This window comes from Eriocheir sinensis, chromosome 62 (genome assembly GCF_024679095.1).
Source record: "Eriocheir sinensis breed Jianghai 21 chromosome 62, ASM2467909v1, whole genome shotgun sequence".
Classification (NCBI taxonomy): domain Eukaryota; kingdom Metazoa; phylum Arthropoda; class Malacostraca; order Decapoda; family Varunidae; genus Eriocheir; species Eriocheir sinensis.
In genome coordinates, this window is record NC_066570.1 from 62501 (window position 1) to 70000 (window position 7500).

The window sequence follows — 7500 nt, forward strand, 5'->3', positions numbered from 1 at the left end:
GGAAGCCTCATTAGTCTGTCTGTCTGTTTGTTTGTGTTATGTTTGTTTACATCCATTTGTCTGTCCGTGTATCAGTCTGTTCATTCCTGTCTGTCTATCTTTTCTGTTTGTTTGTCTGTTGGTATGTTAATGTATGTTGTCTGTCTAATTCTCCTTTCACTTCTACTCTGCTAATGTCTGTCTGTCTATTTGTCTGTCTATCTGTTTACATACATTTTCGGTCTTAGTTTTCGCATGTCTCCCTGTCTATCTATTCACTTGTCTGTCTATGTGTCTGTTTGTCTTTGTTTCCACGTGTCTCTCTGTCTGTCTTTCTGTCTGTCCCTATCTGCTTTTTTTCTTCGTATCCGTCTGTCTGTTCTCCGTCTGTCCCTGTCTCCTTTTTTTCTTCCTATCCCTGTCTGTCTTTTTCCTGTCTGTTATGTTACTTGTGCAAAACCTGTCCATTATTCTGTCAGTCTGTCTGTCTCTTGGTTGCTGTTTATTTCTGCATTTTTTTTTCCTTCCAAATTGTTCGACCATGGTTCTGTCTGTCTGTCTGTCTGGATCCGTCTGTCTGTCTCCTTTTTTCACTCCTGTTTCACTGTTCACGGCTGATATGTATTTTTCTGTCTGTCTGTCCAATTGTCTATGAGTCAGTCTATCCTTCTGTCTAAATTCAGCCGTCTATTTCTGGTTTTCCGTCTATGCGTCAAATCATCAACTTTTAACTGTCTATCCTTCTGTCTACATTCAGCCGTCTATTTCTGGTTTTCCGTCTATGCGTCAAATCATCAACTTTTAACTGTCTATCCTTCTGTCTACATTCAGCCGTCTATTTCTGGTTTTCCGTCTATGCGTCAAATCATCAACTATTAACTATCAATCCTTTTATCTGCATTCAGCCGTCTATTTCTCTGGTTTTCCGTCTATGCGTCAAATTAACTTTTAACTCTCTATCCTTATATCTTACTTCCGGTCACCTCGCCTGTCTGTCTGTCTCTGTATGTGTTTGTCTGTCTAACTTTCAACTGTCTGTCCGAATGTCTGTCTTTTTTCGTTCACCTCGTCTGTCTACCTGTCCGTCCGTCTGTCTATCTGTTTTCCATCAATGTGTAAGTCAATCCAGTTACGTCTGTCTGTCTATCCGTCTTTTCCTTTCCCTTGTCTGTCTGTCAATCCATCAGTCTTTTAATCTATTCTTCAATTCGTCTGTTTCTAGCAACGTCCATTTGTCTGTGTCCGAATTTCTGTGCATCTCTTTTTTCGGTCCCCTTGTCTGTCTGTTTGTCTGTCTGTCTGTCTGTCCCGTTGGGCAAACAGAGGGAGGCGGCGGCGGCGTAAGGGCAAACAAAAGCGTCAAAATAAATGTCCGCCAATTCCCATTCCCATTGAGAGAGAGAGAGAGAGAGAGAGAGAGAGAGAGAGAGAGAGAGAGAGAGAGAGAGAGAGAGAGTAAAAATGACAGACTATAATCAAATTTCAAAGTGCTCCCTCCTCCTCCTCCCTCCTCCTCCTCCTCTTCCTCCATCTTTTCAAAAATGTCTCGAGGAAAAGAAAGAGAAAGGAAGGAAAGGAAAGAAAAATCGACAGTGTTTTTACTTTCTAGGACTTAGTCAACTTTCCTGGGAGAGAGAGAGAGAGAGAGAGAGAGAGAGAGAGAGAGAGAGAGAGAGAGAGAGAGAGAGAGAGAGAGAGAGAGAGAGAGAGAGGACTGACTTTCAAGGGGGGAGGTGAGAGACTGGACAGATTGGATAACTCTTGCACTGGGAAATTGGACGAGGAAAAAATAAAAATACCAGAGAGAGAGAGAGAGAGAGAGAGAGAGAGAGAGAGGGGGGGTAAATCTTCCAAAGGGGTGAGAGAGTGGACAGACTGGCTAACTCTTGCAGTGGGAAGTTGGGCAAGGAAAAAAAAAATAGCGTGAATGTGTGGGAAGCTTACGTAGGGGCGTGAGAGAGAGGGGGGGAGGGGGACAAGCCGTTACAGAGAAAGAGAGAGAGAGAGAGAGAGAGAGAGAGAGAGAGAGAGAGAGCACTACCCCCCCCATGTATATGTATCCAAAAAACACACATTGAAAGGTAAACTCCATTATAACCAACGTATTTATCCTCTCTCTCTCTCTCTCTCTCTCTCTGGCCGTAAATCTCTCGTCCACAGTTTGTCGTTTTATTTCTGTCTATTTGTACGGAAAAAAAGAAAAAAAAAACGATAATTTCCTTTGTTTGTTTGTTTGTCTGTTTGTCCACTCGCATATTTCCTGGAGTGTGTTTGTCCTGTTTGATTTTTAAGCGTGTTTGTTTGTTTGTCCGTCTCTCTCTCTCTCTCTCTCTCTCTCGTACGTTCTTTGTTTCACCGATTTTTCGTATGCTTGTATCCCCTCCATTCTCTCTCTCTCTCTCTCTCTCTCTCTCCACGGTTGAGTGTCTGTGTTTTTACTCTCCCCTCCCTCTCTCTCTCTCTTTTCTCTCCCAGACCAGTCCTGCCTTGCCCTTCCCTCCCTCCCTCCTTCTCTCCCTTCCCTCCCTCCCTCCTTCCTTCTCTTCCTTCCTTCCCTCGGTCACTACTCCTTTCCTCCTTCCACGTATTCACCCTCCTTCTGTCCCTCCTTTCCCTTCTCTCTCTCTCTCTCTCTCTGTCCGCCTCCGTCCCTTTCTATCCTTAGTTCTCCTTTCCTTCTAACCTTTTCCTCTTTTTCCTTCTCTTTCCTCACTGTCTCCCTCCTCTATCCTTTTCCTCCCCTTCTCTTCATTCTTTCCTCCGTTTCTGAATCCCTCCTTCTCTATCTCTCCCCGGCATCCATCCCTCCTCCTCCTCTTCCTCCTCCTCCTCCTCCTCCTCCTTCACATCCCTCATTCCCTCTAACTCTTTCTTCTCCCCTCTCTCTGTCCCTCCTCCCCCTCCCACACCTCCCTTGGCTCTTCTTTCCTCAGTTTCAGCCTCCTCCTTCTCCTCCTTGCACCCCCCCCCCTCTTTTCCTTCCTCCGTCTTGCCCCCCGCCCCCCGCTCATCCCCCCCCACCCCCCGACGCCTAAATAAAGTAGACAAGTTTGTGGTATTGAGTTGGAAAAACTTTAAATGGGTTGTCTGCTTCCCCGCCCTCCCAGCTGTGGACCGGGAGAGAGAGAGAGAGAGAGAGAGAGAGAGAGAGAGAGAGAGAGAGAGAGAGAGATGAAGAGCAAAGTGAATGGGGGGAGGTGATGAAGGATAGGGAGGGGGGGGTTAAGGAGAAGGAGGGAGGCTGGGGAGTGAATGCAAAGGGGGGGAGAGGGAGGGGGAGGTTATGAATGACGAGGGGATGGGAGGGAAAGAAGGGTAAGAAGAAAAAGGAAGGGGTGAAGGGGAGGGAAGGGGAAGAAGGGGAGGGGAGGAGGATTGCATAAGGAGGAGAAAGGATGGGGAGAGAAAGGGGAAGAGAGGAAATTCACACAGGAAAATAAGGGAGGGAGGAAAGGAAGGAAGGGAGGAAGAAAGGGGAAAGAGGGGAGGAAAGTGGAGGAAAATGTTGGCGAATAAGCAAGTAAAAAAAAAAATAATTAAATAAAAATAAAGTTACCATATTTTCTATCTATTTATCTCTCGATGTATTAATTATCTATCTATTCAAGTTGATATATCGGCGCAATCTCTCTCTTTCTCTCTCTCTCTCTCTCTCAGCACCACAGAAACGTAAGTGCGGCAAGTTAGCAGAGAGAGAGAGAGAGAGAGAGAGAGAGAGAGAGAGAGAGAGAGAGAGAGAGAGAGAAGATCCTTTCCTCCTTTAAGACTGCCGGAGGGAGAGAAGCTTGCCCGACACTTCATAACACTGCCACTAACCACCACTACCTCTAACCGCTACCACCAACCACCACAAACATCACAAACACAACAAGAACACAACCACTACCACCACAATAAGCAGTATTACCTCTAACCCGCAACAACACTAACAAGTAAACACCACTAACTCTAACCACTAACCGCCTTAACACTACTACTAACACTAACATTAACCATCAGTATCATCACTAACCACAACTAAAACTATTCAACCATACAGCCACTAACTACCACTAACTCTAACCATTCTAACAATACCACTAACATGAACCTGCAAAAACTACCACTAACCGAACTACCACCACTACCACTAACTCTAACCACCGACACTACCACTACTACTAACATTAACCAGAACTCACACTACCACTAAACACAACCACACTTGCTATCACCACTAACCTCTAATCAGCAACACTACCACTAACACAATCACTAACTACCACTACTACTACTACTACCAACATTAACATCAACAGACAACACAACCTCTAACATCAACCACCACCACCACTAATACCACTAACCAGCACTTTTATCATCAACCATTCCCACCACCACTACCCAGCGTCACTAACCACTAACCAGAATGCATCAAGTCTAACCACATACCATTCATTACAGCACTAATCATCTGAGTCACTAACCACGCTCCGTCGCTTACACTAACCACCTCTATCACTAACCCCAGGCAGCTACTTACCCCACTAACCAAAAGACATGATTTGCACCCCTAACCGACTGCATCACTAACAAGCCGCTACTTACCCCACTAACCATCTGTAACACTAACCACAAGCCGTCACGTAAACCACTAACCACTTAATTACTTACAAAAGGCCGTCACTTACACCACTAACCACTTTCACCACTAACAACCAGTATCACTAACCACAAGCTATCACTTACGCCACTAACCACCACCACTACTACTAACACACTAATCATCATCATTCCAGCTACCCACCACCATCGCTAACAACCACTTCAGCGCCACAACTAACACTACCTACTAACATCATCACCACTACTAACGACTACTAACACCCTCAGACACTAGAACGAACTAACCTCTGACATACATATATAAATTAATAAAGAAATAAATGAATGAATAAATATATCAAAGGGAAAGACGCGATAAAGGAGGAAGAAATGAAGAGAATGATGATGAAGGAAAAGAAGGATGAGGAGGAGAGGGAGGAAAAGAAAAAGGAGAAGAGGAAGGAAGAAAAAAAAAAGATGAAAATAATGGAGAAACAAAATATGGAGATAAAGAAGAGGAGGAGAGGGAGGAAAAGAAAAAGGAGAAGAGGAAGGAAGAAAAAAAGATGAAAAAGAAACAAAAAAATAAGATAAAGAAGAGGAGGAGAGGGAGGAAAAGAAAAAGGAGAAGAGGAAGGAAGAAAAAAACATGAAAATAATGGAGAAGCAAAATATGGAGATGAAGAATGAGGAGGAGAGGGAGGAAAAGAAAAAGGAGAAGAGGAAGGAAGAAAAAAAGATGAAAATAATGGAGAAACAAAATATGGAGATAAAGAAGAGGAGGAGAGGGAGGAAAAGAAAAAGGAGAAGAGGAAGGAAGAAAAAAAGATGAAAATAATGGAGAAACAAAATATGGAGATGAAGAATGAGGAGGAGAGGAAAAAGGACAAGAAAAATGCGGAGATGGAGGAAAAGGAGAAGAAAATGGAGAAGAAAAAGTGGAGAGGTACGAGAAGAGGAATAAGCAAAAGAATGATGATGATGAAAAAGATGAAGAAAAAGAAGAAAAAGAAGAAAACAACAGAATAAGACAATGAATAAAAAAAAAGTTGGAAAAAAAAAAAAAAAAAAAAAACGTGCTCCCATTTTGCAAGACAGGGACAGGGGCGGCACTGGGGCAGGTAAACACACACACACACACACACACACACACACACACACACACACACGTAACAGCCCCCCCCACCCCCACGTACAGGTGTGTGTCCCGGGCAGTCTGTAACCTTCACCGGAGAGGAGGAGGAGGAGGAGGAGGAGGAGAAGGAGGAGGAGGAGAAGGAGGAGGAGGAGGGGAACGGCAGCGAGGTGACTAAGAGGGGGGATAGGGGGGAGGGATTATATTTTCAGGCCATATAATTGTATACGTCTCTCTCTCTCTCTCTCTCTCTCTCTCTCTCTCTCTCTTACCTTTCCTTTCCTGCTTTCCTTTTCATTTTTTCCTTCTCCCTTTCTCCTTTACATCTTTCTTTCTCACAAATAGATCGCAGTTTGCACAATAGAACAAACAAACAACAACAATAATAATGAGAGTAACAATAACATCAACAACAACAACAACATTACTACTACTACTACTACTACTACTACTACTACTACTACTACTACTAATAATAATAAGACGAAGAAGAAGAAGCAGAAAAAAATAATAATAATGTACATAGAAAATACAGAAGAAAAACAAAAACAAAAATAAATAAATAAATACAGAAAATAAAGAAAACGAAAAACAAACAAAACAAACCAAAACAACAATCCACGTAGGCGTTTCTTACCATGTCATTGGCGCTCCATGAATGGTTAGCCGCCGCGTCCTCTCGTCCAATCATAATCCACCGACTCCTGGAAAGAGAAAACGGGGTGAGGGGTCGCGCGGGGGAGAGGGGGGGGACTCGCCTAGATTCTCGTAGCCCTAAATATTAATGAGCCGGGCCGACGCTTGGGGCTGTGTTAGGCTGTGGTGTTACGGTGCGTTGGTGGCACGTTAACTGGTCTTTTAAGTTATAGTGTTATGATTTTGGTGGTGTAAGTTAACTGCTCATTTGCGTTGTGGTGTTACGGTGGTGTTGGTGCTGCTTCGTTAATTGGTCCCCTTAGGTTGTGGTGTTACGGTGGTGTTGAATGTACGTTTAACCCCTTGACTGCGGATTTCCTACAAGAAGACATCACCAGGCTACAAGAATGGAACAAAAAGTGGCTGCTACAATGCAATGTAAAGAAATGTGAAGTCCTGCACCTTGGGAGGGGATATCTAGCATACCATTACCACATGGGAAACACTCCACTATCCACCACAGAGGCAGAGAAAGACCTGGGAGTATATGTTTCCAGGCTACCAGTGAAGGGATATCTAGCATACCATTACCACATGGAAAACACTCCACTATCCACCACAGAGGCAGAGAAAGACCTGGGAGTATATGTTTCCAGGCTACCAGTGAAGGGATATCTAGCATACCATTACCACATGGAAAACACTCCACTATCCACCACAGAGGCAGAGAAAGACCTGGGAGTATATGTTTCCAGGCTACCAGTGAAAGCTAAATCCGTGCCAATCGCAGCGGACGGTGTGTTACGGTGGTGTTGAATGTACGTTAACTGGTCTTTTACGTAATAGTCTTTCGGTGACGATGAATGTACGTTAACTGGTCCTTTACGTTGTGTTGTTGTATACGTTAACTTGTCTTTCTGCGCGACGGGTTCATCACTATTACAGACCTTTTGTTAGTCACCGTGGGATTAAAACTTATTATTGTACCGATTATTACAGCCCGTTATAACATTTTAGACAATAGGGTATTTGATCGGGTATGTAGTGGTATTTATAGAGCTTTAGGTTAGGGTATTTAAAGGGTACTTCAGCTTTTTTATTTTTACAGCAAAGAATACAGCTCACGGGCAGAAATAAATAAATAAATAAGTAAAAAGGAAAGAATA

At 43.6% G+C, this 7500-nt stretch overlaps 1 protein-coding gene across 1 annotated transcript in view; it reads right to left on the bottom strand.

Moving 5' to 3' along the window:
• LOC126986575 (collagen alpha-1(I) chain-like) overlaps positions 1-7500 on the bottom strand; it is an 80300-nt gene that overhangs the window by 50261 nt on the left and 22539 nt on the right. Inside the window, exon 3 of the mRNA XM_050842836.1 lies at positions 6336-6402. The gene's annotated coding sequence lies outside the window, so the exon portion shown is untranslated. The remainder of the gene's footprint in view (positions 1-6335; positions 6403-7500) is intronic.